The sequence below is a fragment of the Scyliorhinus torazame genome, chromosome 5 (assembly GCF_047496885.1).
Source record: "Scyliorhinus torazame isolate Kashiwa2021f chromosome 5, sScyTor2.1, whole genome shotgun sequence".
NCBI lineage: Eukaryota > Metazoa > Chordata > Chondrichthyes > Carcharhiniformes > Scyliorhinidae > Scyliorhinus > Scyliorhinus torazame.
This window is the reverse complement of record NC_092711.1, coordinates 83,414,394-83,426,313: the sequence shown is the minus strand read 5'-3', so window position 1 is coordinate 83,426,313 and position 11,920 is coordinate 83,414,394. Positions and strand designations below refer to the sequence as shown.

The following is an 11,920-nucleotide window of genomic DNA, read 5'->3' as shown; positions in this document are numbered from 1 at the left end:
AGGAGCTGGAGAACTGAACCCAGGCAGAGGAGAGGGAGGGAGAAAACTGGGAGTGGAGGAAAGAAATGGTGAGATGGGTTTGGATTTCAGCCCAGGGAGGAGGGAGAGTGTGTGGGACTGGGATTGACACCTTTGGGGGAACAAGAGAGGAAAAAATGTTACAGAGAAACTAGAATTGCCTGTTCAGAATTTCTATCCTGGACTGACAGTGATGGCTTTTGTAAACTCCTTTTACAGGGGGTTAGAATTGGAGAATTTGCACACAAACTGAACCCAACAGAAAGGTTTGTCTCTTTGCGAATACTATCCTGCATTGACAGTGATTACTTTTATAACATGAGAGATTACAGCTCTCAGGAAAGATTAAATGGAGTGGGGCCCTTTTTCTATCGACAACAACAAATGAAGCAGTGACACGCTATAAATCTTTTAAATTATCAGTACTGTGGAGAGGGGCGATGTGAGAGAGTGACCATTAATAAACAAGTCATAAATACGGACAAATTTATTTATCACAGGTTCAGAATGTGCAACTCATTACCATGGAAAGGAGTTGAGGAAGGTGCTGAGATGTTTTCAAAATGCAACGGGACAAGCACATGAGAGAAAATGGAATCGAAAATCAGCTGAAAGGCTGAGATTTGATAGGTGTGACAGTCAGAGATGTGTGCCGAGTATTGACAGCAGCAGAATCTGTGACAGAATGGCCTGCTTGTGTCTTATATATTCACAGTAATTCAATGTAATCGCCTTTTACAGAATATTTGCAGATGCAAACATCATGTCGAGATCTGACAGTCACTTGATTCATCAGGACCGGCCTTTCAACGTGGAAGAAGAAATGTTTGTCTGTTTTGACTTTCGGAAAAAATGTCAAAAATCACTGTCATTGGAAAAGCACCGAGACACAGACATTTAAGTAATTTTCCACAGTTAGCTGGAACTGAGCTCTAACCAATCACACAGCATGAAATTAAATTGCAGCATTTACATTAGGGAGACACCATACTCAGGCTTCAACTGATGATCCAAGTTGGAGAGACATAAGGCCATTCGCACCAAAGGAATCAAGAAGCAGCAATAGGACATTCAGCCACCTGAGCCTGTTCAACCATTTAATAACATCAATGCTGATCTGATAGTGACCTCAAATCTGCATCCCACCTACACCTGATCACTTGTCGATAACTATGATGAAACCGTGGACATGTGGGGACTGTGGGATGGGATTCAATTATCCTTCTGAATTGGAAACTCATCGACGTATTCACACTGGGGAAAGGCCGTTCACCTGCTCCATGTGTGGGAAGGGATTCACTCGGTCATCCCACCTCCTGACACACTAACTTGTTCATACTTATCAGAGATCTTTTAAATGTTCTGACTGTGAGAAGAGCTTTAAAAGTAAACTGAATCTGCTGAAACACCAGCGAGTTCACACTGAAACAGAATCATAGAATATACAGTGCCAAAGGAGGGCATTTGGCCCATCGAGTGCACCGGCCCTTGCAAAAAGCACCTTACTTAAGCCCATACCTCCAACCTAACCCATAACCCCACCTCACCTTTTTGGACAGAAAGGGCAATTTAGCATGGCCAATCCATCTAACCTGCACATCTTTGGACTGTGGGGGGAAACCGGAGCACCCGGAGGAAACCCACGCAGACACTGGGACAACGCGCAGACTCCGCACAGACAGTGACCCAAGCAGGGAATCAAACCAGGGACCCTGGAGCTGTGAAGCAACAGTGCTAACCACTGAGCTACTGTGTCACCCAAAAGTGGGAGCGGTACTTGGGAGAGGTTGTTCAACTGCTCCGTGTGTGGGAGGAGATTCACTCAGTCAAACAACCTGCACAGGCATCAGCAAGTTCACAGGCAACAGCAGGGTTTGGATTCAGACGTTGTTGCTGCTGTTAGTCACATCTAGGACTGAATGATGCCTGGACGTCTGTTTCCAGTGGGGCTCCACAATTTTCCGGTATATATCAATGATTTAGACTTAAATGTATGCACCAGGATTATACAAAAGTTGCTGATGTGTTTCAGACAATGAGGGAGAAAGCCATGGGCTGGGTCAGGTGGACAGAAAGGTGGGAAATTGAAATTTAGATAATGAGAGGTTAGGAACACACTTCAGTTAACTCCCGATAAAAATAAGGTCACTTCAGGATAATGGAAAAAACTGGGGGAACTACAAATAATCCTTTAAAAAAAAAAATTCAGAGTACCCAATTATTATTATTTTTCTCCAATTAAGGGGTAATTTAGCCTGGCCAATCCACCTAACCTGCACATCTTTGGGTTGTGGGGGTGAAACCCATGCAGACATGGGGAGAATGTGCAAACTCCACATGGACAGTGACCCAGGGCCGGGATTCAAACCCGGGTTCTCAGCGCTGTAGTCCCAGTGCTAACCACTGCTCCACGTGCTGTCCTAGCTGCAAATAATTCTAATAACTTTATTGAACAGTTCTCAAATGGAAAGGCACTTGACCACATTAAAACTAAGGATCTGCAATAGACGTTTGATCCAGCAAGTCATATTTAGGGCAAGATTATAAATGGAGGGCATCCATTTCAAGTGATTATAATAAGAAACAATGCTGAACAAGGCAAGGAGAGTGGGCAAAGAAGTGGCAGATGGAATACAATGTGGAAAAGTGTGAGGTTATGGACTTTCGAAGCAGGCATAGACTATTTTCTAAATGGTGAAATGCTGAGGAAATCACAAGCACGAAGGGACTTGGGAGACCTTGTTCAAGATTCTCTTCAGGTTAACGTGCAGGGTCAGTCGGCAGTTAGGAAGGCAAATGCAATGTATTTGTGTCGAGTGGGCTAGAATACAAGACAAGGGATGTACCTCTGAGGCTATATAAGGCTCTGATCTGACCCATTTGGAGTATTATGAGCCGTTTTGGGCCCGTATCTAAGTAAGGATGTGCTGGCCGTGGAAAGGGTCCAGAGGAGGTTTACAAGAATGATCCCTGGAATGAAGAGCGTGTCGTATGAGGAACGGTTGAGGACTCTGGGTCTGGACTCGTTGGAGTTTAGAAGGATATGGGGGGATCTTATTAAAACTTACGGGATACTGCGAGGCCTGGGTAGAGAGGACATGGAGAAGATGTTTCCACTTGTAGGGAAAACTAGAAGCAGAGGACACAATCTCAGACCAAAGGGGCGATCCTTTAAAACAGAGTAAGAAGTCTTACAACACCAGGTTAAAATCCAACAGGTTTGTTTCGACTCACTAGCTTCAGGGGCACAGTTCCTTCCTCAGGTGATGAGGAGGAATTAAAACAGATGAGGAGGAATTTCTTGAGTCAGAGGGTGGTGAATCTGTGGAACTCTTTGCCACAGAATGCCGTGGAGGCCAAATCACTGAGTGTCTTGAAGACAGAGATAGATAGGTTCTTGATTAATAAGGGGATCAAGGGTTATGGGGAGAAAGCAGGAGAATGGAGATGGGAAAAATATCAGCCATGATTTACTGGCGGAGCAGATTCGATGGGCCGTGTGTCCTAATTCTGCTCCTATGTCTTATGATGTGAAGAAAACCATTCTGTGCTGCATGTGGGATCATGAATGCACTGCTCGAAAATGTGGTGGAGGCAGATTCAATTGATGCCTTGAAAAGAGAATTGGACAACTATCTGTTACTGTCAGATCAGCCATGAGGTTATTAAATGGTGGAGCAGACTGGGCTGAATAGCCAACTCCAGCTCCTTGCTCATCTGTTCGTATCTTTTGAGGAGAAAAATATCTGCAGAGTTCAGGGCCAAGGACAGGGGATTGTGACTGTTGCAGAAAGTTGGCACAGATACAATTTGTTGAGTGCCTTTGTTTTGTGCTGTCACCTTTCTATGTCACTGTGTTATGAGGGAAATGCAGTGCACCAATGCAAGAGAGGCAGATTACTCCCTCGATATGGATTGGATCTGTTTATTGTCACGTGTACCGAGGTACAGTGAAAAGTATTATTCTGCGAGCAGCTCAAACAGATCATTTTGTACATGAAAAGTAAGTAAACTAAAAAGAAAATACATAATAGGGCAACCCAAGGTACACAATGTAAATATATAGACAAAGGCATTGGTTGAAGCATACAGGAGTGTAGTATTAATCAGGTCAGTCCATAAGAGGGTCGTTTAGGAGTGGTAATAGCGGGGAAGAAGCTGTTTAGAATCTGTTTCTGCGTGTTCTCAGACTTTTGTGTCTCCTGCCTGATGGAAGAAGTTGGAAGAGTGAGTAAGCTTGGTGGGAGGGGTCATTGATTATGCTGCCCGCTTTCCCAAGACAGCGGGAGGTGTGGATAGAATCAATGGATGGGAGGCAGGTTTGTGTGATGGACTGAGCTGTGTTCACTACTCTCTGAAGTTTCTTCCGGTCTTGGACCAAGCAGTTGCTATACCAGGCAGTGATGCAGCCAGATAGGATGATTTCTATGGTGCATCTGTAAAAGTTGGGAAGAGTTAGTGTGGACATGCCAAACTTCCTTAGTTTCCTGAAGAAGTATAGGTGCTGTTGTGCTTTCTTGGTGGTAGTGTCGATGTGCGTGGACCAGGACAGATATTTGGTGATGGAAACCCTGTGCCCCCGTGCAGGAGAGGCTGGTTGTTGGGCAGTGTGAGCTGATCATGGCTTGATAAAGACTAAGGCAGGTGTCAAGACCCTTGGAGTGAAAACAGGTCTGGAGGGAGTGGGTCAAAAAACCTGGGGAGTTGCATTTTGCATGAATCGTGAGTGTGACCCAGTCACAATTATGAACAGTAAACAAATCTATCACTGATTTGATGCGATGATTTACCGTGTCCCAGGTGTTGTAAATACTGTACATACTGTAGATCAGCCTGCTTGTGCCCATGTCTAAGTGATATCTTATCAGAATAATGTGCTTCTGTATTAAATAAAGTATCCAAACCTCTCATTGTGATTCATGCCCAGCATCTTGCCTAACTGTGGATCTTCTGTTTTGCTGACTGGGAAATAGAATCTTCCTGTTTACTAATTGCTCTATGGCGGCTGTGTTACCCAGAATCCCCCGCGCTGCAGAAAGTTCCCGATCAGTGAGTGTACGAGGCCAGTGCGCAGGTGCAGTGTGGGTGTGTGCTCTGAGCATGCTCAGTGTCAGTCATGGTGAGAGAGTGAGGAGGAGCTGGGTTGAACACAACAGTGAGCTGCACCCCTGTGAGAAGGGCATCTCCCAGTCTCTGTTTGACTCTCCTACAGCTTCCTATCTTGGTTGAGTTGGACAAGGAATTCTCATCATTTGAGCTGGAAAAGGCCATTGATTGTTGAGCAAGCAGAAAGCACCCGGCAAGGATGGAATTCCAGCTGAACTGCTCACACACAGAAAGTCCCATCGACTGTCACACCTTCCTGCCCGCCCCTTTTGAGCTGTGAGACTGGTCCACGGAACATGTGTGATGCAATAAAAACAGCAGTGACAGGGAGACAGCATCAACTACAGGGACATCTCACTCCTTAGAGTCAGGGGAAGACCTTCACTTGGCTGATGTTTAAAAGATTCATCTATTTGCAGACTGAGTGTATCCAGAAGCACAGTGTGGTATCTGTGCTGACAGATCTACAGTGAACATGATCTCCACACACCAGCTACAAGGGAAGAGAACAATTGGGATTTGATCTGAAGTGTCAGTGCTGAGTAAGTGAAATGTTCTAATTACTGAGTGAAAGTAAACCTTTCAGTGTGAATCACAATTTACTGGTCCAATTGGAAAAGACACCAAAACGTTTCAATCTCTGAAGATAAACTTCAGCCTTGAAGTTATGTTTCAGAGCTCACAAGTTGTGGGAAGCTTTGTGAATGTTTCCTCTTCCCTTTTGTAAACAAGCAGCAAAGTTAACCTTTTCTCTGACAGCACGGCAACAATTTGAAATACAGATTGACTTTTAAAGATTTGGCTTCACCCCATTTGTTGGGGTCATATTTCCGGCCGTGAGAATCATCGCGGGTGGGATGGAAATTTGCTGGAACATTTTTTTATAATCCTAATCTTTATTGTCACAAGTAGTCTTACATTAACACTGCAATGAAGTTACAGTGAAAAGCCCCCAGTCAGCACATTCCGGAGCCTGTTCAGGTACACAGAGGGAGAATTCAGGATTGTCATGTGAGAGTACCTTTAAGAACCTGGTGTTTATCAAATAGCTGCAGTGAAGATGGACAGCCCAGCTCCACCCACACTCTGATATCACTGCAGCTATTTGATAAAATATATTTCACCCCCACAACCCAAAAATATGTGCAGGTTAGGTGGATTGGCCATGCTAAATTGCCCCTTAATTGGAAAAAATGAATTGGGTACTCTAAATTTATAAAAAAAACAAAGAAGGGTAGCAAGGATAGTATACAGGTGAAAGACGGGAGGAATGGCCAAAGCGCAGGTGAGCGCGAGACGATACTGGCAGCGAAGTCCGCCTGGGAGAAGCAAGTGACAACACCAACACCAGACCCATCAAGTATTGCCCTCTGTAATTGTTTCTCCGGCACCCAAGTGTATATCTACCTCCCCAGTCTCTCTCCCCCCCCCCCCCCCCCCCCCCCCCCCCGCCCCCCATCACACACAAACAGATGCCTACTTCGGTGCTATAAATAATTTTGCCAATTGTACAGAGTTGCTGCTGTTGAGCTGGTGCATAATACTCTACCAGTTACTTCATTTGATTTTTTATTTCTTTTTTATTGTTACTTTTTTTTGTGATATGTTTGTGTGCCCTTCTCTTCTATGTATATGTACATATAGATATATATATATATATATATCATATTCTGTGTACATAACGCCAAATATACTTTGTTCAAAAACCCAATAAAAAAAAGAAGGGTAGCATGGATAATTCAGGTAATTACACGTCAGTGGCAGGAAATTATGGGAGAGAATTCTTTTGAGAAAAAATTTATTCCCACTTGGAAATAAGTGGACATATTAGCGAGAAGCAACGTGGTTTTATGAAGGCGAGGTCGTGTCTCACTAACTTGATCGAGTTTTTGAGGAAGGGACAAAGATAATTGATGAGTGGAGGGCAGTGGAATTTGTCTACAAGGACTACATGGGCAGCACGTTAGCACAAGTGGCTAGCACTGTGGCTTCACAGCGCCAAGGTCCCAGGTTAGATTTCCCGCTGGGTCACTGTGCGGAGTCTGCACGCTCTCCCCGTGTCTGGGTGGGTTTCCTCCGGGTGCTCCGGTTTCTTCCCACAGTCCAAGACATGCAGGTTAGGTGGATTGGCCATGCTAAATTGCCCTTAGTGTCCAAAAAAAAAGGTGAGGAGGGGTTATTGGGATAGGGTGGAAATGAGGGCTTAATTTGTCGGTTATGGGGATAGGGTGGAAGTGAGGGCTTAAGTGGGTCGGTTACGGGGATAGGGTGGAAGTGAGGGCTAAAGTGGGTCTGTGCGGACTCGATGGGCTGAATGGCCTCCTTCTGCACTGTATGTTCTAAGTTCAGTAAGGTCTTTGTAAGGTCCCTCATGGCAGACTGGTACAAAAGGTGAAGTCACACTGGATCAGAGGTGAGCTGGCAAGATGGATACAGAACTGGCTCAGTCAGAGAAGACAGAGGGTAGCAGTGCAAGGGTACGTTTCTGATGGAGAGCTGTGACTAGTGGCGTGCCTCAGGGATCAGTGCTGGGATCTTTGCTGTTTGTAATATATATTAATGTTTTGGAGGAAAATGTAACTGGTTTGATTAGTGAGTTTGCAGGTGACACAAAGATTAGTAGAATTATGGATCGCGATGAGGACCGTTAGAGGATACAGCAGGATATAGATTGGTTGGAGACTTGGGCGGAAAGTTGGCAGATGGAATTTAATCCGGACAAACGTGAGGTAATGCATTTTGGAAGGTCTAATACAGATGGGAAATATACAGTAAATGGCAGAACCCTCAAGAGTATTGATAGGCAGAGGGATCTGGGTGTACAGGTACACAGGTCACTGAAAGTGGAAGCACAGGTGGAGAAGGTAGTCAAAAAGGCATATGACATGCTACCTTCGTCGGCCGGGGCATTGAGTTTAAAAATTGGCAAATCATGTTGCAGCTTTATAGAACCTTAGTTAGGCCGCACTTGGAATATGGAGTTCAATTCTGGTCGCCAGACTACCAGAAGGATGGGAAGCCTTTGGAGAGGATACAGAAAAGATTTACCAGCGTGTTGTCTGGTAGGGAGGGATTAACTGTGAGGAGCGGTTGGAGAAACTTGGTTTGTTCTCACTGGAATGACGGAGGTTGAGGTGCGATCTGATCGAAGTCTGCAAGATTATGAGGGGCATGGACAGAATGGATAGTCAGAAGTTTTTTCTCAGAGTGAAAGAGTCAATTGCTAGGGAACATAGGTTTAAGGTGCGAGGGGCAAGCTTTGAAGAAGATGGACGAGGCACATTTGTTTACACACAGGGTGGTGGGAGCCTGGAACTCGCTGCCGGGGGAGGTAGTGGAAGCAGGGATGATAGTGACTTTTAAGGAGCGTCTTGAAAAATACAAGAATAGGATGGGAATAGCAGGATACGGTCCCCGGAAGGGTAAGGGCTTTTAGTTCAGACGAGCAGCATGGTTGGTGCAGGCTTGGAGGGCCGAATGGCCTGTTCCTGTGCTGTACTTTTCTTTGTTCTTTGTGACCATCAAACTGCATTACCGTTGACCTGGGTAATTTGACAACCATGACCCTGGTTTGTAGAGACCCAGGTGCCTGATTAATGAAGCAGAACAGCAGCAGAGGAAAGAATATTAAGCAAATTCTGCTCTCTGGATCCCACTGTCTGATGGGATGTCCTGCCCCATGTGTCCAAAAATCTGCAGCTCTGTTCAGTCTCATGAAGACCCAGGGCAGAAACACACAAACCTGAGAAGACGCCATCCTTGAATCGAGCGACTGCTGATGACAACAAGAGTCAATGTGCAGCAGGGAGCAGGAGCGGCCATCCTGGAGCAGGAGCGGTCATCCTGAACCAGGGAGCAGGAGCAGTCATCCTGGACCAGGGAGCAGGAGCAGTCATCCTGGACCAGGGAGCAGGAGCGGTCATCCTGAACCAGGGAGCAGGAGCGGTCATCCTGGACCAGGGAGCAGGAGCGGTCACCCTGGACCAGGGAGCAGGAGCGGTCATCCTGGACCAGGGAGCAGGAGCGGTCATCCTGGACCAGGGAGCAGGAGCGGTCATCCTGGACCAGGGAGCAGGAGCGGTCACCCTGGACCAGGGAGCAGGAGCGGTCACCCTGGACCAGGGAGCAGGAGCAGTCATCCTGGACCAGGGAGCAGGAGCGGTCATCCTGGACCAGGGAGCAGGAGCAGTCATCCTGGACCAGGGAACAGGAGCGGTCATCTTGGACCAGGGAGCAGGAGCGGTCATCCTGGACCAGGGGGGAGTGGTCATCCTGGACCAGGGAGCAGGTGCGGTCATCCTGGACCAGGGAGCAGCAGTGGTTATCCTGAACCAGGGAGCAGGAGCAGTCATCCTGGACCAGGGAGCAGGAGCGGTCATCCTGGACCAGGGAGCAGGAGCGGTCATTTTGGACCAGGGAGCAGGAGCGGTCATCCTGGACCAGGGAGGAGTGGTCGTCCTGGACCAGGGAGCAGGTGCGGTCATCCTGGACCAGGGAGTAGGAGCGGTCATCCTGGACCAGGGTGCACGAGGGGTCATCCTGGACCAGGGTGCACGAGGGGTCATCCTGGACCAGGGAGCAGGAGCGGCCATCCTGGACCAGGGAGCAGGAGCGGTCATCCTGGACCAGGGAGCAGGAGCGGTCATCCTGGACCAGGGAGCAGGAGCGGTCATCCTGGACCAGGGAGCAGGAGCGGTCTTCCTGGACCAGGGAGCAGGAGCGGTCAACTTGACCAGGGAGCAGGAGCGGTCATCCTGGACAAGGGAGCAGGAGCGGTCAGGCTGGACCAGGGAGCACGAGGGGTCATCCTGGACCAGGGAGCAGGAGCGGCCATCCTGGACCAGGGAGCAGGGGAGTCATCCTGGACCAGGGAGCAGGAGCGGTCATCTTGGACCAGGGAGCAGGAGCGGTCTTCCTGGACCAGGGAGCAGGAGCGGCCAGCCTGGACCAGGGAGCAGGAGCGGTCATCCTGGACCAGGGAGCAGGAGCGGTCATCCTGGACCAGGGAGCAGGAGCGGTCATCCTGGACCAGGGAGCAGGAGCGGTCATCCTGGACCAGGGAGCAGGAGCGGTCATCCTGGACCAGGGAGCAGGAGCGGCCAGCCTGGACCAGGGAGCAGGAGCGGTCATCCTGGACCAGGGAGCAGGAGCGGTCATCCTGGACCAGGGAGCAGGAGCGGTCATCCTGGACCAGGGAGCAGGAACGGTCATCCTGGACCAGGGTGCAGGAGCGGTCATCCTGGACCAGGGAGCAAGAGCGGTCATCCTGGACCAGGGAGCAGGAGCGGTCATCCTGGACAATGGACCAGGGAGCAGGAGCGGTCATCCTGGACCAGGGAGCATGAGCGGTCATCCTGGAGCAGGGAGCAGGTGGAGAGAATGCTGTGGATTTCTATCCTGCACTGTGTAAAGGGGAAATAAATAGTACATGTTAAGGTAATAATATGATTTAAGAATGAGGTTTCAGACTGAATAAAACAACAGATACGGGGTTACGGATTGTTACTAAGATTCTAATTGACCTTTGTAAAACTGAACGCACAAGTCAGCAGCATTTGCAGCTGTGTTCTCGCAAGGACAGCGAGCTTCAATAACAAGGAACAGGAGGTAACGGCTGTCTCAGTAACAGATAGGGACAGTGGACAATAACAAGATAAGTGGTGCCTGCAAGGGTAGGTGAGAGTGCGTGTTTATATATACCAGATTGAAACTTTAAACAGTGACTGTGCATGTGTTCAGAAAGTTAGAACTGTGCCACTTTGTGTAAACAATAAAATTAGTTCAGCGAGAATGCTTGTTGGCTACATCTCGTAAATCTGCTCTGATGCTCCTGTGAATCATTTGTTCGGAGAAGTTAACTGTGACAGGTGATGGTTTCTGTACATTTGTAGGATACTGGAAGTGGAGGATTGACAGACGGAAACTCAAACCAGACATCACATCGCGATCTGACAGAGTCACTCGATTCATCAGAACCTGAATTTCAGCAGCATCTGGGTGTGGAAGGTAAAAGGTTTGACTGTTCTGTCTGTGAGGGAAGATTTCAGGTCTCAGTGTGACTGGAAAAGCCCCGAGATTCACAAACCCTGGTTAAGCCAAACCTGGAGAACTGTGTTCAGCTCTGGGCAACAAACCTGAGGAAGGACAGAATGTAGCACAGATTTACCCGAGTGATATCTGAACGCCCAGAGTTAAATTACAAGGTACAATTACAGGAAAGGCTGTGTGGACTGTGCACATTCTCCCGAGTCTGCGTGGGTTTCCTCCGGGTGCTCCGGTTACCTCCCACAAAAATGTGTAGGTTAGGTGGATTGGCCGTGCTAAATTGTCCCTTTGTGTACAAAAGGCGAGGTAGTGTTATGGGAATAGGGTGGGAAAGTAGGCCTCGGTAGGGTGTTCTTTCAGAGGGTCAGTATAGACTCGATGGACCGAATGGGCTCCTTCTGCACTGTAAGGATTTAAGGATTTCTTGGAAAGAGCCATAGAGTCAGAATGGTACAGAGGAGGCCATTCCACCCATTGAACCATGCCAGCTCACTACAGCAATCCAGTCAATCCCATTCTCCTGCTCTATCCCGTGTCCTTGCAGCTTTCTTTCCCTCCAGTGTCTCTCCAATGTCCGTCAAAATTATTCATTGTGTCTATTTCCACCCCTTCATGGCAGCAGGTTTTGGGTCATTATCACTCACTGTGTAAAAATATTCTCCCCCACATCCCCCTCTATTTCTTATCCAAAAATGTAAATCTCTGTCCCAGATTGTTTCGTTTACCTTATCCAAACCTGTCAGAATCTTGA

The 11,920-nt window shown here is 47.8% G+C and overlaps 2 protein-coding genes across 3 annotated transcripts in view; both read left to right on the top strand.

The window, feature by feature from the left end:
• Window positions 1-11,920, top strand: part of LOC140418685 (uncharacterized) — a 207,869-nt gene that overhangs the window by 45,154 nt on the left and 150,795 nt on the right. The gene's annotated exons all lie outside the window — the stretch shown is intronic.
• The window catches only part of LOC140418683 (uncharacterized), a 47,352-nt gene that overhangs the window by 522 nt on the left and 34,910 nt on the right, over window positions 1-11,920 (top strand). For both annotated transcript variants that reach the window (XM_072502241.1, XM_072502237.1), the window contains exons 2-3: window positions 519-1,982; window positions 11,016-11,130. The gene's annotated coding sequence lies outside the window, so the exon portion shown is untranslated. The remainder of the gene's footprint in view (window positions 1-518; window positions 1,983-11,015; window positions 11,131-11,920) is intronic.